Source organism: Camelus ferus, chromosome 33 (genome assembly GCF_009834535.1).
Source record: "Camelus ferus isolate YT-003-E chromosome 33, BCGSAC_Cfer_1.0, whole genome shotgun sequence".
In the NCBI taxonomy this organism is placed as follows: domain Eukaryota; kingdom Metazoa; phylum Chordata; class Mammalia; order Artiodactyla; family Camelidae; genus Camelus; species Camelus ferus.
The window spans coordinates 2,840,516-2,867,351 of NC_045728.1; the positions used below are offsets into that span (position 1 = coordinate 2,840,516).

Consider the following 26,836-nt stretch of genomic DNA (forward strand, 5'->3'; position numbering starts at 1 on the left):
CTGAGAGCTGTTTCTTCAGAGCTTAAAACACGGAGCCTCTGGCCCCCCACCAGGGGTATTTCAGACCCCTCATGGTGTTCTTCGGGGATGAGATAAATGTGAAAAAAACAAAAACCTCCCTGGAATTTTCTCTCTCCAAGTAAGAAAAACAGAGCCTACGGCAGAGTCCCATCCATCCGGACTCAGGCCTGACCCAGCTGCGGCCTCTGCCAGTCGGGTGAAAGAAATCACACACCTACCTGAGCTCAGAGCACCCAGCGCTCACTCTCTCCGCTCTCGCCTCCCCTAGGCAGAGGCGTTTCCTGAGCAGGCGGTGTGACCTGAGAGGTGCTGGGAAAACTGACTGCCTGCCCTCCGCCCCGCCCAGGCCTCTGGCGTCTGGGGGCTGAAGTCCTCCAAAGCTTAGGAACCTCCATGGAGATGTGGGTCCCCTGGGGCTCATCCGCCACTGTCACCTAACACTTGACTCAGATGAAAATGCTGCTGGAGACGTGGGTCAGAGTGAGGCGGAGGGGAGCCGGGTGGGCGAGGTGAAGGTAAGGTGTTAGACGGAGTCGGGTAGAAACGGGAAAAGGAACCCTAAACAGGACAGTGGGTGGGCTAAGAGGCAGACGCAGCCTGGAGCAGTGACCTCCCCAAGGACACGAGCCTGCTCTGATGGCACTTTGCGGGCTGGGGTCACTGGCTTCCACAGCCACTTCCCCCTCACAGGTGCTGTGCTCCAGCACACCCAGTATTTGCTCAAGTTCCTCAACCAGCTCCCTTCCTTGCTCTGAACCTCTGTTCACACAGGCCCTTCGCGGCCCCACGTCTGCCCGGCCTCCAGCTGCCAGCTACCCTCGCTCCGGCACCGCGCGCCTCCTCGCCCGGCTCAGGTGGGATCTGCGCCCTGGGCAACCCCAGCACTCTCTGTGAAGTCCCGGGGGACACTGACCCTGTTTTACTCAGATGTCCAGCATCTAGCTCACTGTCTTAAACAAACAGCTTTAATAAATATTCGAATGACCCAGTGAAACTCCATTACCGAGTGTAGCACGGTGTCCAATGGCTGTTAGGCCGTCTGTCCCCGGCCCCCCACTAGGACTTGTGTCCATCCGTTCCTGGATCCCCAGCAGCTCAGCACAGCGCCTGGTGCATAGGGGCTGCTCTAAAAACAGTTCTGGAGGCAATTCATTCACTTAGGCAAATGCTGCATTGTTGAAAGGGTGGGAACGGCTTCTGCTCCCTGCACCGCGGGCTGCAGTTCCTCCTGGAAGCCTGCAGGAAGCCACGCTGGCTGTGCCCGACGCGCCCCCGGGAGCCATCCCTCGCCGGGCCCTGCACCCAGTTAGCCGTGCAGCCCGGCGCCCGGCTTGGTTATCCGGAGGCAGGCTCACGGCCCTCCCCCAGCGCCTCTTCCCTCCTCCCCGCTGCTCCGGGAGTGCAGGTGCGGCCGGCCGGACTCACTCTGACACTCATTACTCTGGTATTGACGGCCTTCACCCCCCTGTTATTCTGCGAAGATTAGAAAGCAGAGACCGTTCTTGGGCAAGGGAATGGGTTTTGTCAGTATTCCAGGTGTAGCAGCAGAAAGCATAATAAATTCTGGCAGTCAATCGCATATGACATGGTAATGAATGTTAACATCGTATGCCCCCTTTGCCAACGGGGGGGGGGGTCATGTTAGATTACAGCTAAGCACAGGCGCGGGGTGACTTCTATCTGCCTCCCTTTCTCTCTCCTCCGTTTGCAGGTTTGACCTCGGTGCTTGCACCACCCCTCCATCCCTGGCTTCATCAACCCGCGTTGCTCAAAAACGCTTCAATTCCCAGAGCTCCGCAGCCCACCCGTGAGGACCCTGACCTGTGATGGAACTTCCCTCCCCCGAACTTAACAGTGACCACCCCCCCCACCCCCCGGAGCAGGGCAGCCCCGGACTCTGAGGCGGACCCAGCAGGATAACAAATCAGGAGGGCGCTGTGCGGTGAATCCCAAGCGCGGAGCCAGCTTCCTGCAAGTCAAGAGGCGAGACTCCACTCCTCCCCACACGAGGCCAAGACAAAACCAGAGCCAAGCACCTGCTCCTGGCCCGAGTGCTCCCCCAAACTACTTGGTTTCCGATGCTTTGCCTACTATTTTGAATTTAAAAAATTCAGATTCTCATAATAGAATTCCCAGAATCAGCATTTGCTCAGTTGCATTATTATGAATAAAGGTAATAGCAACCATTAGCGTTTAAAAAAAGGAAGCCACAGGGATTTTTGTTTGTTTGTTTTTTAGAGAAAATTCTCAACTCGACCGGCCAGTCTGAACCTGCCCTCCTTGCTCAGCCAAAACATGTGATAACTGGCCTTTTATCGGGGGGCTAAGGGTAACCTTCCACTAACGGTGACTATTAACAAGCCATGGTGGACGTCAGGCACTGTCATCCGGTCCGTCTGCACACACACACTTGCCGTGTGGAACAGGGGTTATGCGAGGTATCCGGCTCAGGAAGCTGTAGCCACTTACGCTGTGTGTCATGGCCACGAAGTCATGAAGTGTCCGGCTGGGGAACCAGTACCTCCAACCACTCTGCCCATCGAGCACCAGTACAAGGAGCCCCTGTGGACCACGTGACCGTCCTCTCCCTGGGACACGTCCAGCACTCCCCTGTAGAAATGGATTGAAGGCTCCGAAGGCTTGCTTAAAATGCTTCAGAGACTGGAAAGGCAGGGAGGATGGCTAATTTAATAGTAACTACTATTGTTATTAACATCTGGGTAGTACAGTCTGCAAAACACCTTTGTCTGCATCATTTCATTTGATCCCCAAGATTATTACTGTGGGCACTGTTATTGTGCTCACTTTGGAGATGAAGAAACGAATTAACCTAATCTACACTCACAAATGCCTGATGTTTAAATACAGACCGAAAGCAAGGTCCCCAAACAACTAAATTAAAGTTAACAGCAATAATGAGCCGAGTGTTACTTGGATGTCACTCTTCAGTTTCTAAGTATTTTCACCTACATTTTAGTTTTTAACTTAAATTGAACAAATACGCAGAAATGTTCAAATGCATATCTTCAACCCAGTCATCTCTGATCTTGAAATCTTCATGGGGAAATAAACCAAATCAAGGCATCTCTAACCAACAGTCTATTCCATCTATTCCAACGTACGGTCTTCTGAAGACAGTAAGGGAAGCCGTGTCGGAGGGCGGGGGCCCTTGAGGCCTCCTCCCCAGGCTGCAGCCCCAGCCCAGGAGGAGGAAACACCCTCCCCACCACCTTCTCTCGGCAGCCTTCCCAGCTTTCCCTGCGGGGAGGACCAACCGCTCACTTGATCAGTAAGAGACTAAGATCCAAGGGACCTCATTTCAACAGCGGGTGAAGCCACTGCTTTGAAAAGTAATGTGCATCTGTGAAGCCACGTCCTCTGTGCAGTTCTCCACCTGCCCCTGCTGGACGAGGCTAGACTGCACATCTCCTCCAGGCGAGGAGGAGGAGAGAAAACACCAACATTCTGGCATCACGCACACACATCGGGACCTCAACTGTGTGGTTTTAAAACCTTTTCAAGGACTTGAGGGCTGTTTACACTCATGTGGATGCTTACTACAAGGATGATTATGTGTTATCTGTATAATCAGAAAAAATTAATCAATAGGAGAGGTTTATTGTCAAAGACCCAAGGGTGTAGCAGACCCACCTCAACAGGAGGCTTCTAAAGTCACCTGAGTGGTGAGCTGAGCCAGTCGAAGGCTATCTGACCTGAAGAATCTGCCAGAAAAACCTCCGTCCACGTTATGCCCGCCCTCCAGGGAAGACAGCTCAAGGTGCATTAAGCTGCTAACACTGCCTGCCACAGGGCAAGTCTTCAAACGCCAGAATTTAGAAGTAATTCATGAACATGTACCCCAAGCTCATAAGATCATTTGGGTATTTGCCTCAAGGTGCAGACAGGAGGGCCAGCTGTCTCCCGTCCTGCCTGCCCTTACCTCCTTGGTCCACTGCAGACGCTAGACACGAGCCAGCCCCGGGCTGAACAAGAAATGGCTGGGCTGCGGGCCAGGCGCTATGCTGGACGTATTCAAATTGCATTGCTTTAATTCTCAATATGTAAATCTTGTGGTTTGTACAGAGTTCTATGATCTTAAAGAATCCCTTCCTCCTCCTCCCACTGTGCCCCCTTCCACCATTAGAATTGCCTTTTCTTTCGGCCTCTGCCGCCCTGGTGGTTTCCGTCGTCCTCCCCTGAGCTGGGAGGGGTGCTGGAGGGCATCTAACTCAGCCCCTCATGCTATTCTATACTTTGTAAACTGCAAAAAGAATTATACACATTTTAGGCATTGTTATTTTCGGCTGTTAGTTAAACATCTTTCCAAAAAGTATTTGCATTTTAAAAGCGGTTTTAACCTGGTGAGAACCCTGGAGGTAAGACTCTCTCCAGCACTGCTGGCAGGAAAGTGAAGGGTGACGATGACAAAATCTATTAAGATTCAAATTGCAGACCCATTTGGCCCCTGAGATCGCACTCTGAGCACCTCCCCGCGTCAGAGCGTGTGCACTGGGTGGTCACCGTGGCAGAGTCTGCAATGACTACACGGGGGAGCAAACTCAACAGGGGAGATGGTTAAACACCCCGGAGAACACACATCATAGAATGTTCTTCAACTAATGAAAAGAATGTGGTCTTGTTCGATCTGTACCTATTGACCCAGAGGGATTCCTACAGTAGATCATTAAGAGGAAAACCAGTTACAGAGAAATGTACTTACTTGATTTCGGTTCTGTAGGACTGTATCTAAACTAATCCCCTACATGCGTGCTGCGAAAGAGCAAGGGAGGGAGGCAGGAACGGAGGCGGGAGACGGAGAGGAGAGAAGAGAGCAAATGAGTAAGAGTGAGACCTGGGTCACACAGAGCAGCGGGCGCCCAGCGGCGGACTCTCGGGAGGCTCAGCCCCTGGGAGACTGAATTCAAGACGCCGCCGGGGAAACAGCAAATGTGACAAGCAGCGCAAGTCCGCCCAGGCGGGCGGCTGCCTCCCCAGCCCCGCCGTCTCCCTGAGGCCACACGCTTACGCGAGGGGTCTGCAGCCGCGCAGGCGCGTCCCCCCTGCCGCCGCGGCAGGGCAGCGGCGGGGGTCCGGGGGCGAAGCGCACCCATGCCTTTCGGATTTACCACTGTCTCATTCCTGGCTTCTCCACTAATGTTTAGGATGGAGCCTGAAGTGCAAGCCAAGATTGTAAAACCAGAGGCAAGCGATCAAATATTCTCGACAACGGCGTTGCACCCTTCAGAGCACAGAGCTGATGGCCCCCGGTACAGAATCACCCACGCAGACTGCCGTTTTTAAGGAAGAGTGTTTTGTAATCATAATAAAACACTCCTCCACGGGCAGAGAGCGCTGCTGTCACACACGCCTGGTGGCTGCGCTACTGCCAAGCATCCAGACTCAGGCTCAGGAGGAAACACAGGCAGAGGAGGGTTCAGCGTGTAGTTGAGGGAGCCAGTGTCAGTTTTCATCAGTCAGGAAGCCCACATGTCGAGAAGAGGGGCAGCTGGGTAACAAGCAGGAGCAACGCTGAATTGTAGAATCTTAGGTGTCCTTGTTACTTCAAGGCAACAGCGAGCTGAGCAAGGATGTTCCAGCAAAGGGCTGTTCTTACCTCCTCGTTGCCAACTCGTCGGGGAAGCCTTCTCCCTGCCCCCACCTGGAAGGCGGGTTGCTCGCTCTCTGCGCATCCCTGGTTCTTGGCTTCACCTCTTCTCTGCAGCGACTGCACGGCACTGCCATTCATTACGGGAAGTCTCACTGTGAGAGCGTCTCCGTCTGGGTGTCAGCCGCCCTCCCTCACCGTGGCTGAGCAGGGGAGAGTCTGGACAAAGGCTGATGGGTGTTGGACGAAACTTCTCCTTCTGTGTCAGGCTCTCCTCGGGCACAGCGAAGGTTAAAAAGCCTGGGCTGGGAGTCGGGACAAGTGAACCCCACTTCCGGCTATACTCTCAGCCTCTCTGTGATTCGGACCCATCACATGGGCTTCCACTGGGTTCGTCGACCCACCTGTAAAGTGAGCACAGCACAGAATAGTGAGACGGGGGGACACAGTGAGGAGCTGCTGGGGGAAAATCATAGTCAAGCAGCAGTGGAACATGTGCCCACGGCCTCGGGGCCGCCCTTCCTTGTGCAACAGCAAACGCCCGCCCTCCGCCGGGAGCGGCCCAGGCACCGCCTCCACAAGGAAGCCTTGCATGCCTAGCCAAGCACACTTCATACTCACTGCACAACTCCAGGGTCATCGACTCAACTCTTTCTCCGCTGTACTGGAAGTTCTTTGAGAGAGGGTGGAGAGGGAAGAAACAGCGAATTTTTATCTATGTATCCTCAGGGCCTAATACAGCACCTGGTCCACGGTCAGCAGCCCATAAAAACAGATGAACACGTAAACGAGTGGATAAACGAGGGAGGGAAAGCAAGAGGGAGCACTTCGTGCCCCAGGCTCGGGTCAGGTTAAGTGCCTCTGAGCTGATCTCCTGGCAGGGCTGGTGTCTCCAGCCTACTTGCTGATGCATGAAGTCTGAAATGAAAGGGAAATCCTCTAAGGTGTGGGGACTTGAAATTGAACCATGATTTCTGTCTTCAGCTGGTCAGTGCTATCAAGCACATTTTATGGGTAAGAAAACCCAGGTGGAAGAGGTGAAAAATTCATCTACGGTCATCCTGCAGGAAGTGGCAGATTCACAAGGTGCCGAAGCCAGGGTCTGACAAAATGTCCATGAGGAAAGCATGTCCTGCCCATCTCTACAGAAAACCATGGAGAGTCAATGTGTACAGAAAAGCTACGGGAAGGAGCGTGGCTCTGGCTGACCGTCAACTGGATGCACCATTACTGCTCCCTCACATCCCACATCCCACCTTCGACCCTCCAGCAAGACCCGCCCGGCCTGAGCGGGCAGCGGTGTGCAGACTCTCACCCAAGAGCCCACTCACCCACCTCCCCAGCAAGCAGCTATCTAACGTGGAACCCCCCTCCCCCACCCCCCGGGGCCACGGGAGGCGGCTGTGCAGCAAACGAATGGACACTTCACTTAGCAGGAGGCAGGTAATTTCTTTTGTCCCTGCTGATGCATTATTGATTGTGATGAATGTCAGACTGGGAGCCCATTCCAGGAGCCATTAAACAATAATTTCATCTCCGGTGGGTAATTGATTGTCAGGGGCCCGCGGTGGCCGGTTGTGAAGTGGTGGTAACGTGAATGTTTTTATTTGGGGCAAGGTGTGAAGGGGGGTGACATGACTTATTTATCAAATGGCTGGCCCGGTTTTCAGGAACAGGAGGCTGAGATGGGAAGCTGACCTTCTCCGAGACTCAGGCCACCCGTCTGCAGAGGTCAGAGTCCTGCTGCTCAGAACCAGGGACACATCCGGGACTGTCTGCACCACCTGCTCCCAACCACCACCTCCCTGACAGCCACCCTTCCTCCCCAGAGGGGAAATCCAAGGCATCGACTTTCAAGAATCAGCACTCCTCCTCCACTCCCGCCTCACAAGCCCTCCCAGCCTGTACGCCCACCACTGAAATCCAGATGTGAGTTATCCGCATATGGGATGGTTCAAATCCCCTGGGCCCCTGAGTTCACACCTGGTAGTACCGTCCCGCCTACCCAGTTCCCACCTACTCCCTTCGCCCTGGATGACGTCATCTGCGGAGGGACCCGGGACCCACCTCCATCCCCAGGTGGCAGTGTCAGTTGCTCCGTCCCCGTGTTCTATGACAGTTCATTCACGTCTCCACGTAGAACTATGATGCCACATTCTCAACATTTGTTTCGATGTCTGTCTTGACCACATGGTCAGTGATTCATAACCTTTCCTGGATTATGAACTTCTTACAGAATTTGATGACGATGATGAAATTTCTCCCTAGGGAAAGAAAATGCGAGCAACTTAGCAGACAATACAAAATGTAGCACCCAGTTTCAGCATGTTTACAGACCCACCGGAAACTGTTCATGCAGCTCAGGTTAAGACTCTCTACCCTGACGGAGCGGAGGCCAGTATCCTAGTCACCCCTGTGTCTCTGGGCACCATACGACGGGTGGCACGCAGTAGGAGCTTAGCAAGTGCCTGGGGAACAGGTGCAGACTGCCTACACATGGTCGTGGACGCGGGTTTCACTGGGAGCTGCGGGCCTCCAGCACTGCTGCTGTAAGAGCCAGGAGCGGCACCTGGAACCCGCAGGGCAGAGCTGTTGCTGCCATCCTGAGCAGGTCCTGGGTCCACCTGTTACTCTCCTAACTGGGACGACAGGGGATGAGAAGGGTGTGAGTCCTGGCCCAGTGTGGCAGAGCTTTGTGGAACCAGACTGGCAACCCCGGAGCACACCCAAGCGCAGAGACCAGGACCACGGAAGCCCTGAGACTGACCCACGTCTCTGGGCCTCACTCTGTTCATGCTTGTTTTTAGAACCAGAAGAGCTGCTGTGTCCAAAAGGCCTGGATGTGAACATCTTACCCAGGATCAGACATCCAACAGCAAATCAGCTCCCACGGTCAGGCTCTCCTGACCCGAGGGCTCACAGGGCCTCGGCCCCACAAATACGACGCCATGATCCCTGGCACTGCTTCTCTTACAGCAGGAACACCTCTCAGTCCACAGCTGTAAAGGTTTCTGCTCGCAAAGACAAGAGCTCCTGCAGGAAAGGCTGTCCCAGCGCATGTGAAGAACGAGGATTCGGAGTCAGAGCGCAGAAGTCTGAACGCCGGCGCTCGCTCGGCGTGCTTCGGGTGCTGGACCGTGAAACAAAAGCCACGTGATTCCTCCTCCTGAAGACTGAGAGGGACACGTGAGTCACCCACGCAGGCACAGGCCACAGAAGCACTCGTTAGGTGTTAGCCGCCACTGTTCCTGCAGGAGGGGCTGTGGGCTGGTGCTGTGGCTGCAGCAAGGAGCTCCGGGGTGTATGTGCGCAGAGGAAAGGCTTTGCATTTTATTTTCTTCTATTATTTTAGCTCGGACATCAGTTGAGCATAATTCCTCTGTTAGGGTCACGCTGTCCTCGAAAGATATGGAACCCACCTCTCGGACGAGCTCCCCATCAAAGAGCCCGTGTTCTCTCCCCACATGAAGCGCGCCAGCCCTCAAAGTCGGCCTCAAACCCTCAGTCCTGGAACCATCCCTGGCAGCTCCCGCCCACGCAGACGCGCCCCTGTCTTTTCATCTCCTGACGCAGTTACTGCATGTAAATGCACCTTCTCTCGATGCGCATACACTTTTAGTACTATGATGCGTTTCATAGGTTAGCTTCTCAAAGACTCAAAGACGGGGCAGTCCTTCAGAGCAGAACGCAGCTCATTCCTGGGCCAGGGTTCCGCCGCACCTGCCTACCATGTACCTGCCTGCCATTTTCCCTGGGGCTCCCCCGGCTACTGGAAAGAGAGTCGGACCTTAAATCAAAGACCTGGTTTAAGTTCTTTCCCTTGCTGGTCTGGGGCTCCAGGCAAGACACACGTGTATGATGACATTGTTAGCTGCCCGCCCCGATATCTGTTACCCACCTCATCCGTAATCATAAAACTCCTGTTTTTAGTTTATACGTGGCCACTTGGATCAAAGGCAGCATTTTCCTGCCCTCCCTGAAGCTAGGTGAGGCCACGAGGCCAAACTCTAGCTAATGAGACGAAAGGGGCGGGTGCGTGAGAGCTAGTCCTCTCTTGCCGACTTCTCCTTTCTGCCGCCTGGGACACACACGCGCCGGCTGGAGCCGTTTCCCACTGCCGCCATGGAGCCATCTGGATGAGGGCCACACCCAGGAACGGTGGAGCCTGGACACCCCACGCTTCTGGGCGCTGTCACACTGCGCCGGGACGGCCTACTTCCAAAAGTGATTTTCTGTTTTTCTGTACAATAGCTGTTATTGGGGGTTTTGTGTTACTTGCAGCCTGACTCTAATCCTCACTAAATGCTCTGAATCCTCGGCCTGTCACGACTACGATGCGGATAGTTCATGTCTACGTTACACACAAAGGAAATATCAAAACCTGCACTCGTTGCTTCAGGAGAAGCTGGGTCGCCGGTACCGACAGAGGAAACGAAAGGAAGGAAAAGTGCAAGGGAAGTAGTAAGACACACAGGCCAGGGGTCTGTGCAGACGCCGGGCTGGCGTGCGGGGACGAGCGCACTGGGACAAGGGCTGAGCTGGGCCTTGGAGAGACCCCCGCCCGCCCCAACTCTGGCACCTTCAGACTCCAGCCAGAAGGAGCTGTCCCTCAGGGTAGCTCCTTGCACCCCGAGCGAGGACACAAAGACGAGCCGGAGGAAGTCCCACCTTCCTGACGGGAGGCCAGCGAGTCCAGGGTCAAAGGGGGCCAAGCCACGAAGAGAAGTGCCAACCCGGTGTCCTCTCCAGTGACCCTGAAAAAGTGAAGGGGAGGGAAGATCTCTCTGACATCAAAAAAGAGACCACCGGTCTCCCCAGCCTGAGGAAGGCGGGTTTCTCCTGTGTTTCTGTCTTCCTCACCTCTTTTGGTCACTACTCCAGTACCTTGTTAGCCAGACCAGCAGCTCCCCAGGACCCTCCATCACTTCTCTCCTCCGTCACCAGAAAGTCCCTGCGGAACCTCGGCCTGTTCCTCTCAGGTCCAGCCTGTCCTCCCGCTGCGGCTGATGGGCGGGCAGGCGGGGCCCCCTGATGCCGGGCACCAGGCCCTGGACACCAGGCCAGTCGGCCCCCTCCTCTCTCCCTCCACACGATAATCCACACACTCGCCTCCGGGCGCCCGAGCAAGTCCCTCACCCGCGCCAGCTTTCCTGGGATGTCGCCCGCCTGCCTCCTCCACACGCCGAGCTGACTCGCTCCATGTGTCTGCTTTACACGTTCCGTCTGACAGCGTTCCCGCCAGAGGGCACTCCAGAAGGCGGCGGGGGGGGGGGCGCCCCCCACCCCCAGTGACTTTCTTCTCAATAGGTTACTTGGTTGGTCAAAATGGTTTCAGCTAAAATGTGCTGACCCCAAGATAGATGCGTTGCTCACACACCCATCAGTTAATACCTACGGGGCTCACAAACAGGGAGGGTTTAAAATGCCCCCATTCTGCTGGGTATGTTGTGCTGTCATGGGATTTGAACCCAGCTTCTCGGCCTCGGAGCCCACAGTTTCCCATCTCCTTTCTCTGACTGTTCATCAGCCAGGAGCATGGAGGCTGAGGAGGCGGTGGGCCCAGGCCCGTGAGCCTCCCCGTCCCCAGGAGGTGCCCTCAGGCGCAGCTCATGCCCCCCGCTCCCTTTTACTCTCTCCTCTGCTGCAAGGAAACCCAGACGGCTCCTGCCCTGGGCCTCTGGTGCTTCCAGGTCTTTGTCCGGGGAGCCCAGGCTGCTCTCTGCACCTCTGCACCAGGGAACATTTTGTTTTCAGAAATCAATGCAGCAGCCGATTTCTCATTCCTACCCTGGCAAAATCCTAAACAGGGACTTTAAAGCCATGTGTGTGTGTGTTTTTGAAGGAGCAGATCCTTTTATTTTTATTTCACTTTTTTTGGACTTTAAAGCCATTTGTGTGTGTTTTTTTGAAGGAGTAGATTCTTTTTTTTCTTTTTTTTTACTTTTTTTTTGGAGGGGGAGGTAATTAGGTTTATTGATTTATTTTTCTTGATGGAGGGACTGGGGATTGATCCCAGGACCTCATGCATGCTAGGCACGCACTCTACCACTGCACTGTGCCCTCCCCTGCCACCATAAGTCCTTTTATTTTTTTACAAGAGAGCGGAGGAATGGAGAGTTTAAGGAATTTGTCCAAGGACACACAGGCAATGAGCAGCAGACCCCAGCATATACAGACCCACACGGAGCTGTTACAATCACAGCGCAGCAGGAAACCCTGGCCCCTTGCTCCGCCTCCCCCGTCTTCCCCTTCTCCAGGCTCCTGCAGCCCCACAGAAGCCTGGGATTCCATGAAAACTGCTGAAAAATTGGTATGGAATTGAAAAATAATTAACTGGATTCCCTGAGCTAGTTCCCCCGATACAGACACAAGATTTCTCTTCTCTCTGGGCCAAGCTCCTGCAGCAACAATTCTCTGCTGAAAGATGTGGAGGAACTGCTGAGCCTCCCACTGTCCGTGAGCTGCCAGGACCAGGGCAGGAACATCCTGGATGCGAGCAGCCTTCAGGCACCCCTGAATCTGGCACAGGGCAAGGGTGCCAGGGACTGGATCCCAGGAAGGGCGGGACTTATGTGGGGGCCCCGCCACCCCAGGGCAAAGAACAGCATCTGACTCTTGGTGCAGGCTCAAGAAACTTTAAGTGGGTGCAAAACGCTGTGTAGGAGCCTCTGAAAGGCCAAACCGTTCCCCTATCTCCCCCAAAACAAAAAGCCAGACTACGTTTTCTTCTCAACCCTTCAAGTGTTTGAATTTCCGTTTAACCATCTTTAAATTACCCAATGACCCATCCCTAGATTTCTCAAATCTTCTCTAAAATACGGAGCCCAGTCTAACCACACTTATCCTCTTAGGAAGCTGTTAATGAGCACCTACTGTGTACCAGACGCTGTGTTGCTAGGAAACAGAAATGATGGCCACACCGTTCCCGCAGGCTAGGACCCCAGGGAACTGAGCCCTGCAGTCAGACCAGCTGGAGAAACAGCTGCAGCAGGTCCCCCCGGCCCCCCAGGGCCTGGGGCTTGGACAGTCACCTCCTGGCAGTCTCTGCATGGTGTCTAGATGCGGTGACTTTTAATGGCCCGGCCCCACGGAGGCTGCAGAGCAAGACTGAGGGTGTAAAGTCACAGCCTTACTTTGAGTTCTGGCTCCATCACCCGCTGCCTGCGTGTGTTTGACAAGTTCCATAAACTCTGTTCCTCGGCTTTCTCTGCAAAGTGTTGATGGTAAGAGGATTAAATTCAATCAGCTCGCAAAGGGCTGAGAACAGCTTCCGGCCAGAGTGAGTACCTGGAGAGGAGAGCCGGGGCCCTAGCGTCTCGGGCACCCCGAGGGGAACCGGCACGCGCTCCCCGCCACCGTCCCGCCACAGGCGGTGACGGCTGGGTGCCCCTTAGTCCACCGGGTCCCGGGTTCTCTCCCTCCATCGTGCCTAATCCGCAGAGGACACTGCCCATGACCCTGGCCTCCCAGGTCTGGCCAAGGGGACTTGCATTATTTGTGTCCATGTCTGTTTGGAGCAAAGCAGTTAGAAGCAGGGGGGTCGTCTGCAGGGCCCCGCTTTCTGGTTGTTTTGAGATCCATTATGGGGGGACGGGGCATACAAACCCCAAATACGTTCTATGGCCGTGAGGCTCAACAAAATGCTCCTTGACACCCTGCTTCCAGAACCTCCCTCCTCAGATAATTCCTTCCTGACCACAGGCTCTGTTACGTGGGAGCCACCAAACGCCTCTTGAAATTCCACGTTAACAGTAGTTTGTTTGACACTGGAAAGCCTTCAGCTGAACAATATGATATATAACGACATTGTGGATTTACAGCGTGGCTTCCTCTGGTTTTAGTCTTCCTCAAGTGTGACTCAAAGGGCACTTTCTGTGCACACGGACCCCAGAAAGGCACAGTCCTCAGCCATCCAGTTAACCCAGGGGCAAAACCATTAAAATGGTGCAAGTCATTCAAATTTAACAGAGCAAGAGAAGGGGAAAGGATCTCAGAGACCAGTTTGGTCCACTCTTTGTCATTTTTTAGCTAGTGAGGAAACCAAGGCCCAGAAAAGGCAAGTGACTCTCCAGAGGCCACCAGCAGCGTCTGGTCCTTTAACCTTTCCCTGACGTGACAGGTGATGGGAGGGACCTAAGGGTCCACAATGGACCAGAATCGTGATGATCTTCACTGTGGCAGGAAAAGAGCTCCCAAATCTGCAAAATGAGGACACCAGAGAGCGAGCTGCTGCAAGGATTAAATGAGACCGTGCATTCTGACGCCTGAGCCCAGTGCTGGACACATTAAAATGCAGGGAAAACAACGTCGCCTGTGTCAGACCCAAGAAAAGACGCTTCTGCGATGTGATCACACAGTCACCTCTCTGTTCTGCTCTCCTATGTGCTGTAGCTTCCTTTCTTTGTTACTCACCAATTAAAGATGCCCTAAAACAGAGGTTCCAGGCTGTGGTGTGGGGTCCGCAGAGCTGCTCCCAGGTGCTCCGACCCTCGCCTCTGATGGGAGGGTGCACCCCTGTCCCCACTTCCCGGCCAACGAAACGAGGAGCAGAAGGACCAACGTCACCGATGTGCCATCCACCATTCCTCTCCTCATTTTGGGCGAATTGAATCTGAGTCGGTGGCTTTTCCATCAGCCGGGGTCCCTGCTGGCAAACAACGCCTCTACACCGTACACGAAAAATAAAACTTTGTTATTTCAAGCGTTGTGGCGGTTTTGAGTTTGTTACCACAGCTTTAATCTAACTTATCCTGCCTGATACACTCTGGCATGATGGAGAGAAGAGATTTCTTGTTTGTTGTTTGTTTTATCCTTAGCACCCTTCACAGTCTCAGGCTGATCTTCCCTACACATCACACTAGCCTGGGACTGCTTGTTCTTTCAACTTAAAAACATCTGCCAGCCTGAAGGCTCACCTCTCCTCCCCTACACTTGACCCTTTTAGACTAACAAATGACCCCTGAATGAAGGGCAAAAAGCAGTTCAAATCCTTCTCCCCCACTCTCCCGTCCCCTCCCCACACCCTGCCTCCCGGCCTCCACGTAAACTAGCAATAGATGAAGCAATTGTGTTTTAATAAAGAAAATTGATTTACCTTTTCAGCATTTTAACAAATGGCAGTGCACACAGATCTCTGAAGATTTATGCCCACAATTTGCAAAATTATTTCTGTATCGATCAGCACGGGTTTGTTTTTCGTCAGTTCAGTCAATTAAGTGGTGACATTCAGGTGGGTAATTGAGTCAAGGCTGTGAAGCCCCCGGTGAAGGCAGATACTTGTGGATTCCGTGACTGAGGGCTGTCAGGTACGCAGCGAGATGCCTGGGACCTAATCAGGCAGGAAAGCAGGCACCGGGGAGTCTGGGGAAGGAGGTGACATGCGGGGAGTGGGGTTGTTCAGAAGCACTGGGCTGTTTGACATCAGAATGCCACGCTGTCGGTGGCTCTGACAGCTCGAGCCCACAAGATCGATGGTCAGCTGGGCCCTTCGGTCTGACAAGGGAAAAGAAACACCCAGGGCTGGGATCAGAGCCGGGCAGTGGGATCAATACCACCCCAGCGCCTCTGACCGCACCCTGCGGGGCCCCCACCCCACCCCCTCCCCTGGTTTTTGCACGTAACCCAGCAGGTCGGGCCTCTGAAAGGCCTGCATTTTAGAAAAAGAGCTCAGAAGGAAAACCATTCAAATAATAACAGGTGTTTTCTTGGGGTGTTAAACTAGAGCTGAGTTTTATATTCAGAAGGTTTACTTACATTATCTAACTTTTTTTTTTATTGAGGTAGAGTTGATTTACAATGTTGTGGTAATTTCTGGTGTACAGCATAGTGATTAGTTACATATATATATTCCTTTTCATGATAGGTTATTACAAGATATGAATGTAGTTCCCAGTGCTGTACAGTAGGACCTTGTTGTTTATCTATTTTATATATAGTAGTGTGTACCTGCAAGTCCCGAACCCCCAATTTATCCCTCCCAACTCCTTTTCCCACCCTGGTAACCGTAAGTTTTCTATGTCTGTGAGTCTGTCTCTGTTTTGTAAGTAAGTTCACTTGTGTCAGCTCTTAGATTGCACGTATAAGTGATGTCATACGGTGTTCGTCTTTCTCTGTCTGGCTTACTCCACTTAGAATGACGGTCTCCAGGTCCATCCATGTTGCTGCAAATGGCATTATTTCATTCTTTTTTTATGGCCAGTAGTATTCCACTGTATACACACACCATAACTTATTTTCTAACTTTTTATCGTGATCACGTGCTACCTCGATAATACATAAAAACAAAAGCTTTAAAAAATCCAATCAGCCGGGCGGCGCAGGGCTCAGCAGAAACCTCGCACGCACGTGATGTGCCCAAGGACTTGCCGAACTGCACGCGTGCTCTCTTGACGACAGTCACCCCGCTAAATTAAAGACAAAAGCAAGAAAACGAGGGGAAAGACGGCAGAAAAGATGCAAAGGAAAGAAGGGAAAGAAAGAAAACTGCTATGAGCGCAGACACCCCGCTGGGTGAGGAGGACGAAGACGGACAGCAATTTTCCCCGCATCAAGGAGTCCGGGGTCAGAAAGGGAGGGAGGGAGGTGCAGACCGTGGTCCAGGGGGCAGTGAGGGCAGAGGGAAGCTGTGGGTCCTGCAAGGAGGGAGGTCGGAAGAAGAGTGACAGAAGGCATCTTAAGGGTGACATTTGACGGAGACTTGGTACAAACAGGGGTACAGGGTAAGGGATCTACCCCCATCCCGTGTGAGGGGACACTCTTAAGGAATGAAGTTGTTTTCAAGGCTCAAGAAAAGGACGGACCTGAGATGTGGAATTCCAGGCCCCGGGGCAGAAGGCACCTAGACAGCTGAGCAGGGGCACGTAGCGAGCACCTCACACCAAACCAAGCAGCACCTGTCCTGCTTCTCTGTCCAGAGCACACAGGGCTGCACGCTTCCTGCCCCTGCCCCGGGCACTTCCACGCTTCTGCCCCTTGCGCCAAGACCCACCCTCCACCTGGACGACAAAAGGCAAAGTAGCAGACAGCTAATTGCTCTCTCAGTGGGAAGACATCCCTCTCTTCTGAGCAAATATGGACACAGGATGTTACTCTAGGAACTCTTTGTCTCTGCGTAGTTACTTGTGTGATTCAGTGATATTTGTTCTTTCAATTACCCAGCAAGTATTTCATGTATTCATTCAACAAATATTTACCTGTAGACATGTTTAATGGATGCTCGGGTACGATGTGGTCTTTACTCCTCAAACCCTGCCAATGCCTTCCTGCGTCACACAGAACAAAAGCCAAAGTCCACGCGATGGTCCAGGAAGCCTCGGTGGTCGGGGCTGTGCATCCTCCCTGAATGTCTCACGCCCTTCACTCCCTCCTTCCAGCCACGTCGGCCACCTGCTGTTCCCTATTTCTCAAGCACCGAGTGTATTTCTATTTTGCACTTGCTTATTTATTTATTTATTTTTTGCTTCTTGCACCAAGACCTCTCCCAGCCCCCAGTACAGAGGGCGAGGACCGCTCTCCGCCACACACCTGCCTTCAGACAGGCTTCTTCAAGCCTCTGCTGAAATGTCACCTTGTCCAAGAGAACTTCCCGAGCCACCAAGAGCCAGAGGACCAACTCCCCACCCCGTGCATCCTCTTTATCACGTTGTTTTTCTCCACGACACTTATAATAATTGTCTTAATACATGTCTGCCTGCTGAACTGTTACTGCCTGTATCCGCCCATCCCAGTGAAAGCCATGAGAGCAGGGACTGCCCACCACGGGGTGTCCGGTGTCCAGCATCGCCTCACATACAGTAGCTGCTCAGTAAACACTGGTTCAAGGACTTAACGGATATGGGTGCGGGGGCTGGGCCGGGGTGGGCGCTCCAGGCACGCAGTGGGCTTCTGTGCCCCCACCACCCCCACGAGCAGCTCCACTCCTTCCCTTAGAGGTGGGCGAGCTGGCGCGTCTGCGGACTGACAATCAGAGGCGTCCGAGTGGGACTCCCGGGCCCGAGGACTGTCAGGGACAAGACACAGAGGCAAATGGTCCGCTGCTGGGTTCCGGTCCGACAGTTCCCATCTAACCTGCAAGTGCCAGGTAATTGGATTGGTAATGGGATATGGAGCCTTTCTCCTTGAGGTCACCGCCTCGCTTCCCGCCCCGGGGACGGCTGCAGCTGAGAGCCATCGCTCCTGGGGGGCAGTTCCAAGATCATCAGGAAATGTCTGAATCTGAGTTTCAAGGGAAGGCTGTGCCTAGTGTCAAGGCGAGAGCTTGCAAGCCTGGTTCTACACTCTCGTGCACCTGAGGCCCCCAAGAATGGGATGTGAGGCCTTGGCGAAGGGCTACCCAGGGCCACTGAGGATTACAGGAGCCCAGCCCCGCCCAGGAGGCACAGCCCTTCCTCGGAAGTGACCTGAAATGCGAGGTGTCACCATCCCAACAGGCACTCGGGCTGAGAATTCGTCTCCTCTGTTTGACTTTTCTCATGTAACCACCAGGTCGCTCAAGTCAGGGGGTTCAGTCTTAGTCATCTCTGCCTGGCCCTCCTCCAGGCCCTTTACAGGGCTGTGCGGGCAGAAGGTACTCAACACACCGATGAGCCATTTGGAGAAGAGCGGGAGGGAACGCAGGCAGAAAGAGCGTCTGCAGCCTCACCAGCTTCTCCCTGCGAAACCGGAGTGAGCTCCCCGGGACCCTGCCCCGCAGGGCTCCGCGCGCGGCGGAGCGGGCGGCAGTGGCCTGACCGCGGACACACGTCTGCACCGCAGGCTGCGGGGGCAGGAGGCAGGCGGTGTGAGGGGGGAGGCTCCCTGCTGCACGAGCCAGGCCACCGGGGGACACAGCACCCGGAGGCTGCGGGCACATCAAAGACCTGCCTCAGGCGACAACCAGGTCCCGTTCTGAGACTCTGTGAGTGAAGCAGAGACGTCTCACTTGACTGAGCCAGAAGCACCTGAGCCTGACAGGGCGGACGGGCACCAGGAGGTGGGAAGGGACACCTGCCAGTGGAACCAGCGAGGCCTCGCACCCACCCACCAGCCAGTCTCCTGAGAGGAAGCGCTCCTCTCCGTCCCTTCTCCCCCAGGAGAGATGGTCTCGGGAGACCTCGGTCTCCCAGGGTGGAGCCCAGTCTCTGGGCCCTGGCTTCTCCAACCCAGGAGCAAAGGAACCTTAGGAAGACAGGATGAGGGGCAGCTGTAGAGGCCCCGGAAACACAGGCACAGCTGGTGTCTGTGCTGCCCCGACTCCAGCTCCCCTGGGGTCTGCAGAGGAGACCCCGCTCCGGTGCAGCCATGCATCAGACGGACCAACACTGATGGCAGAAGCTCGAGGTCTCGGCGGAGGTTGGCGTCCCCAGACCCAGAACGAGCAAAGCTGGGATGTGGGAAAGGATGTCCTTTGCCGCACCTTTGTCCCAAGGCCCATGACCCCTCCATCCAGGCTTCCAGGGCTAGTCTGGTGACCAACGGGGCCACCTCTCCAGGAGACACCTGCCTTTGGAAAGGCCGCCTGGAGAGGGCACAACACTTAGTCAACCCGCAGCACGGAGGCCCTGGACCAGCGGAAGTTCAGCTGAGGGACTCCACAGATGGGGATCCTCTGGGGGAGGAAAGGTTCTTCCTGCCAACCACGACCCATCATGGCTCCTAGTGAAGCTGCCAGGCTCCAAGTCGACCCCGGCAACCACGCGACCCCCCTCCCTGTCTCCTCTTTGCGTCTGTGGTTTGTGATTCCTTCCCACTGACCACAGATGTGCTGTTGCCTCCAGGTATGTTCAAAGCACAGATTTCACAAAAGGCACGAGTGAGCTGGAGGACGGAGAGCGAGGAGGGCTGAGGGGTGGGGGAAGCGGGACAGACGGCTGCTTTCCAGCAATGCATTTCGGTAACAGCAAGGACACACCTGAATGCTGTTGGTTTTGTGCAAATTAAACCACTAGCGCACGTCTTGTTTTGGCAGCAACAGGCTACCTCACATCTGGACGCCTCACCTACAGTCTGCAGAGCTCATTTGTCAGGCAGCTTTCTTCTCCCACGGGAAGGAGGTCGCCGGTCACGGGAGACGGATGGCGCTCTCGGAGAATCAACATTAATGAAAATCAACACCGTCTAATGAGTGTTTTTATGGCAGCCTCATAAAAAAAGATTTTTGAAAGAAGAAACAAATCAACAAAAACAGCAAGAAAGACCAGAAGCTTTCTCTCCGATGCCTCTCAGTCCTTGTAAACTCGGGGTCAGGACAGGGGTAGAAATCCCCTGGGCTCCCCTCCACCCAACTCGGATTCACTGGCGTCAGGTCTGAAAAGTTTGCGTGTGCGCACACCAGTTCCAGAGACACTTCCCTCTGTTCAGGCCAACTGCTGGGCAGAGGGGAGTGGACTTCAGTGGGCAGCATGCTGTCTGAATGCCTGCTCCATTTACTGTGTGACCTGGGGCAGAGCCCCTAACCTCTCTGAGTCCAGTTTGCACATCTCTAAAGTGGGGATTCTAGCTTCCCCCGCATCTCCCCCAGGACAGCTGCAGCAGTGAAAATCACATAAGCCAGTGGGTGTGGAAATGTTTTAAACCATGAAGCCCTATGTATCTAGGATTCTCATTGCCTTAAGGCACCGCTGGGTAGTGGGTCATAGGCCACAGATTGGAGTCACACAAACTGGGTTTGAATCCAGGCTCTGAGGCTGACCCAAGAGCTTACCAGCTGCACGACATCAAGCAAGCTACTTCACCTTCCTTAAGCTATGCTTTCTCCAGCTAAGAAATGGAATAATTATAGCCTTGTACACGGAGAGTTGGGGGGAGGATTACGTGGGAAAATGAACACCACATGCTTCGGAGAACACCTGGCACGTGACGAGCGGTGGAGGGCCAGGAATCGCTGTGCTTAGAGGCCGTAGTCTCCCTCCTGCTCCGCCAGCAACAGCCTGGCCCGCGCACGGGTCCGAGGATCTGCACAGGAGCCCGACGGGCAACACCAGCCCCCCTGGGCCCTGGGTGTGAGAGCAGGGAAAGGAGGCGCAGGTACTGATGGGGGTGCAGCGAAAGGAGGGAGGACGGGAAGAAACTGGGATGCCAACTGTAACAGGGAGACGCCCGAGTCGTCTCCGAATGGCTGTGACTTGGGAGGAGGGTTCCAGGGAGAGGATGGTTAACTCTGCTCCGCGGCTGCGCCTGTAACAAGAAGATGGGCTTAAATTGATGTTTTACGTGAAGATCTGAAGACCCAAGAGGGGAAAAAGGAAGGAAGGAAGGGAGGGAGAAAGACAGAAAAATATCAGAACGAATGCTCACCCCCCAAACCCCGGATGCTTTTTGTTAAATAAATACATAAAGAAAATGAATCAGTAAAAAAATCTGTTCTCTCCTATTTTTTCCATTTTGTTTTTCCAGTTCTTCACATCTCTAATTTTACCTAAATGATAATTTTATGAGCAAATCAAGTTATACATAATACATTTTATGTTTCTTCTCAGCAAAATGATTTTAGATATGTAAATTGTATTACAAAAATAAATATTGCATGTGATTCTAATTTTTCACCAAATTTAAATTCCCCCCACCAGATTCTCCAGCCTTCTCTCTCCAATGGTGTTAACAGTTCCAAGACCTCAACATTTATACATTTAGCTCAGGTTTGAGAACTTCATGTGAGGTGAGGTGGTGCCGTCTGTTAACTGGCGAGGTTCTAAAATCTCTTTGGCAAATTTCATTATTTCAGCTCTGGACCAGTAAGGGATGTAACTGTACGGAATTGAGTAGAATGAAGCCTGCCGGTCCTCCTACATGCCTGTGACAAGACTTGCGAAACCTCTCTAATTACGCGTAACATCGCATTCAGGCTCAAGCATATCCCCACCCAAGACCCAGCCTCCTCCCCCTGAGGAGCACGTCCAGGAAAACGGGTGTGTGACTTCCCCCCAGGCCTCAGAGGCAGCTGCTCCCGTCTTGGCCCTGTTTCTGGAAGCTCTCTGTGGTTCATGACAGCATTGAATCCCACAGGGAAAGCTAGTGAGGGCGTGTAGCCCGAAGCTGTGGGCACTGGCCCCCCAGACTGAGCTCTAGTTCATCTTCTGGACACCCTGAGTATTAGAAGCTGCTGGCTAACTTATGCAGAGCTGTGTGCTTCGGTGCGGTGGCCATTAGCCCATGTGGCTACTTAAATTAATGAAACTGAATAAAATTACAATTTCAGCTCCTCAGCCGCACCGGCTACACTTCAAGCGCTACTCAGCCATGGGCCAGCCAGCAGCTTCCACGCAGACAGCACACGCAGAAGCCAGTCCCAGCATCACAGAAAACCCTCCTGCACAGCACTGACCTGGAGGAAATGGGAAGTGAGGAACCTAGCCATTGCTAAGTGCCTGCATATGCCAGCCTCTCTGTGCAGCGGGGGCTCGCTGAGTTTTCGGGTAATCTGCAGTAAACAACGTCACCCTCCCTTTCCAGGTGAAGAGCTGGAGACTGAAGAAGGCTCACCTACAACCCCGAGTCCCACAGTCCAGGGCAGAGCTGGTGCATCTAGGACAATCCAAGCTTGAAATTGTTCACACTCTGAACGATGGGGCCAAAGTGATACAGCAGATGTGGATGGGTGCAGAGACGGGAGACAGTGAACTGTCCAGAAATGCAAAGAAATTCACTGTCATAGGAGAAGCAGACCCCGTCTCCCCACCGTGCACCTCCCAGGGGAGAAGCAGGCGCTGGCATCTCCATGGACACGTCAGTCCTGTTTCACGCGGGAGGACCACGTGGCAGAAGACCAGGGGGAAGCTCAAGACGGGCCTCAGATAACATCACGGGCTGAAAAGCCGTCATCGCAGCAGTCCCCCAGGTACGCCAGGGGCTCAGCCCTCTGTCACTGAGGCTGGAGAGGACGTCTGTCAGCAGGTCCGTCTAACGGAGCCCAGGCTGCTGACGGAGGCTCCAGGGCGTGGCTCTCACACCGCGTGCAGCGTTGCTATGAAAACAGCCACATGCCAGGGTCAATATAACTGGTTTACACAGAGCTTCAGCAGCCAGAGCCACCCGGAGCAGCCCCTCGCATCCTCTCAGGAGTCCGGGGTGCCTGGCACCACTCTTCCGAGCAGCTGCAGTGTGGGCCGGTCTGGAAAGTGCACGAGTAACCACAGCCGCTGCTCTGAGGCTGCTGGGTGGCAGGAGCTGGTGGGGGCAGGTGGCTGCAGCCACACCCACGATGCCTGCGGTCGGGGGCCCAAGCTGCCTGGGCTGGGGCTGGGGGCCTCCAACCCAGCAAAGGAGGAGCAGTGGATGGAGTGTTGGGGCGTGGGGATGATAAGATCACAGACACCGAGTGCTTTACAAGGAGTGCAGCCTACGGTTTGGGGCAAAGAACTACGTGGGCGTGGTGTGTTCGGTTGGTGGTCTGTCTCCCCAGTGACACCCAAAAGCCCCCAGGAGAAGGATCCCAGTGTTAGTTACCCCCTCCAGCCTCACCCCCATTCATGGAATGTGAAAGGCACTTGGTAAGTGCCCGGCTCCTTAACGCTCACCCAAACCAGAACTCCTCAACATTCATTTCATGGAAAACTAGTTCTGAAAGATGCTAATGGGTATTTTTTTAAAAGAGAAGGAAATAAAGGAAAAGAAAATCTTCCATGGTCAACTTGGTTTGGAAAGCATTGGATTAAACGAGGTTCAACAGGGCATTTTACTGCAGGATTTCTCTGAGCCTCTCACGCGGTAATGAAGGACCACGGAAAGCAGCATTTCCTGAGCCCAGCTGACCACGGGGTTGCATCTCCACAGAGCTTCCTGTGGGGCTACTGCTCTCAGAAGCGCTGATCAAGACCCCTAACTTCAGCTCAGTATTGCAGGCGTTAAAGTCAGTGTGCCCTCGGGGGGGACTGGCTGATCAGCGAGCTGCACCAGCATGTGAAGCATCCCTGGGGACACACCATCCCCGATTTACTTACCCGCTGAGGCAAGGAAAGGGTGCCTCACCTGTATTCACGTCGGTCCCAAGAATATAGCTCTCTTCTTTTGCTTGCATACCAGTGATGCAGTGATTGCCAGCCTAGTAATCAGCCAAATGCATCACCACACCAACTTCGAATACATTTATCTATTCACATTTTTGCGCATCTGCTATGTGCAAAGTATTGTTTCACGCCACCCGGGAAAATACAGATTTGTAAAAGATGAAGGGGTTATTCCAGCTCTCCAAGAATCTGCAACCTCACGGGGGAAGGAAGAAATAGACAGTCTCCCCTCCGGGGGCATCTGATCCCTGCTGCCGCTCACACCCCCACCCTCGGATGCCTTCTCTCCGGTCCCTTTACTCAATTATGTTTCTCCAAATGCCTTCATTTTCACAATCTCAACTCTGAGTTTTTTGGGCCCGTGCACAGTATGTATTATTCATGTGCTCTCTTGTTTCTGAACAACTTATGAAAACCAACTACAGATTAATTCATAAAAAAATAAGCCGTCTCCCCTCTCCCTTCACAGGACCGGTTGCTTCTCTGCCACAACCACACCGGCTGATTGGGTTGCTGCTCTCCCTCTGCCCTCGTTCTGCAGGAGAATCATGTCTCTTTAGTGTCGCTGCCACAGATCCTTTCATGTGCCTGAAATATATACCATTGTGCTCTGACTTTTGTTTTGTGCAGAATCTCTTTCATGCTCTGTCTTCTGCAAGGTCCCTTGGTCTTGGCAGCCGGAGACAGTTCTGTTTGCAGCCGGGAGATTTCTATTGTACTTTGCACATGGCAAGTTTTTATTCCACGAGGTAGCCTTTTGTAGTTGAGCTTGCAAATGCTTCCAGCTGAAAACAGACATGGCCACACTCCATCAGTCTCATTCTTCTCTTCGGAATGGTTGTCGCGCCCACTGGGGGAACCACGGTCCTCCCCACTCACAAGGGATAAGGTGGGCTCAAATCAGGATCCACGGGTTGCTCGGCAAAGGTGAAAAAGCAGAGGTCTTTGATCCCTGGGAATGTTCGTGGTCTGAATGCCAGACACGAATCTTTCTCTTCCCCTCCCACCCGCCTGCGGCGGGGCAGCCGCCCTGCCGCTGCTCCCTCTGGTTCCCAGCAGAGCTTGGGGATGGCCTTTAGAGACAGTGACGCCCCTTCCCTGCCCAGCTCCCTAAATGTCACTCTCAGACACAGCCTCAACTCCACTGTGGTCACTAACCACATCTGTCCCCCTCTCCAGCGCCTCACACCCAACTTAGGAGCTGGGATTTGGGACTCAGAAAGTATATTGAATGAGTAAATCCACTTGTCCCTGAGACCCAGCAGCCCAGGCTTTGAAGGAAGCTATCGAGCTCGTCTGTTCCCTCCCGGGCTGTCCCCCAGGTACCACTCCTCTGTCACTTCCTGCTGGCCCAGTTCTCCAGGAAGCTGGAAGGACAGTGGATGTGGCACAGATGGTGGTCTGTGAGGTGCAGAAGCCGTGAAAAGCCACTGACCCACAGGGACACGGTGCAACCCCACCTGCGACGCATCAATTCAGTCATGGAAAAGCGCCCTTAGAAACTGTGATACAAAAAAAATCATCTAAGTCCATTTGGTCTTGAGTGACGGTCCCAAACTGCCTCTCTGGTGGAGGATGTGTGTGTTTGCATGTGTTTGCCTGTGCGTGTGTGTGTGTGTGTTTGCGTGTGTTTGTATGTGTGTGTGTGTGTTTGCGTGTGTGTGTGTGTTTGCGTGTGTGTTTGTGTGTGTGTGTGTTTGCGTGTGTTTGTATGTGTGTGTGTGTGTGTGTTTGCGTGTGTGTGTGTGTGAGAGAGAGAGATCCTTCTGGTTTGCTATCTCAAACCAACTCTCTTTTAGAACTTCAATTTAAAAAAAGTATGTCCAAGGGGAGGGTGTAGCTCAGTGGTGGAGCGCATGCCCAGCAGGCATGAGGTCCCGGGTTCAACCCCCGGCACCTCCATTAATAAATAAATAAATAAACCTAATTACCCACCAAAAAAATTTTTTTTAATTTTAAATTGCCGTTACACAGATGTTGTCCTTTTCTTCAGGTCTCCCTCCACAGTTTAATTCCTCACGCTACATCCTTCACCAGCACGTTCTAAAACACACTTTCATGTCCCTATCAGCGTGCGCTGGAAACTTCCTTCCCTTTCTTGGATGCCTCTTTCCTTCTTGTTTTTGTTTGTTGGTACTCTTGACTCCAGCCCCCCTTCTTTGACTAATGACAGTTCATTAGTTGTTATGGCAACTCCAGATTGCTCTCAGTGCCTCCCGCTTGCGCTGTGGCCACAAGTGAAGATGGCAGCACCATGAAGACCGGTGTTACTCCCCGTCTCTTCCCCAAGCCTTCCCCGCCCTCATTATCATCTCTTCCTGATGGTCCCCACCACACACAGGTAACAGAGAAGCCAAAAAACAAGTGAACAAAAGGCTACGCCTCTCTGGCTGTCCACAGTGTTACTTCCTCCCGGAACAAACAGGGGACCGTGGAAGGCTTGAGCAAGTCGTGATCTGTGGGACCTGGGGGGGGGGGGTGTGTACCTTCTGAGGCAGCGTCTCAGTTTTGGAATCGCAATCCCCACAGCAGGCCAGGTGTGTCTAGGGGAGGACAGGTGGCACTCTCAGTTCTATTTCTTTCTGGCTTCAGCTCCTGCCCCGCGTGTCCCGCCTAAGACCCCCGCGGGGTGACGCAGATCACCGCTCACCAGAACCACCTCACTCACTTAACTCCAGCCAAGATCCTGTTGCAATCAAGACTGAACTGCCTATCTCCCAAATTCATAAAAGGATCTCCAAACTTTTGTCTGAATTATTCCAGACCCCATGCCCCCTCACCCCCTAGGAACACACTCCATTCCTATCTGTCTTCCTAGCAGGTTATTTTGCTGTCCTTTTCTCTGACGTCTGTCACCTTGGTACCTAAGCACTCTGGCAAATTCATGAGGCTAAAAGCAAACACTTATGTGGGAAGGGGGGAGAAAGCTCTTCCCTTCTGCTCTCTCATCTCCATAGGGACAGAGCAGCACAAAGAGGCTCTGATTTTCCAAGGTCATTCTGTGCACAGACAGAGAAAAGACTGCAGAATTCGAACTCCCAGTGCCTGCCCTCCCTAATTCAGCAGTACCCTGTCTGGAGTCAGAGTCTCTATAGAAAGGACCAAAAGCGGTTTTGTAGCTGCTGGCCACTGCCGGGAAGAATCTTCACAGAAGCAAGCTCACCTCCTTCCCTTCCAAGTTCTGGTTTTGCTTCTTCCTCACTGCTGAGTATTCACGCCCTCTTCCAAC

The 26,836-nt window shown here is 53.5% G+C and overlaps 1 long non-coding RNA gene across 1 annotated transcript in view; it reads right to left on the bottom strand.

Annotated features, from left to right (window-relative positions):
• The window catches only part of LOC116661208, a 49,688-nt gene that overhangs the window by 13,802 nt on the left and 9,050 nt on the right, over positions 1-26,836 (bottom strand). Inside the window, exons 3-6 of the long non-coding RNA XR_004317027.1 lie at positions 14,721-15,118; positions 14,039-14,289; positions 7,694-7,890; positions 5,636-6,030 (exon numbers count right to left, since the gene is read on the bottom strand). This is a non-coding gene — a long non-coding RNA (uncharacterized LOC116661208). The remainder of the gene's footprint in view (positions 1-5,635; positions 6,031-7,693; positions 7,891-14,038; positions 14,290-14,720; positions 15,119-26,836) is intronic.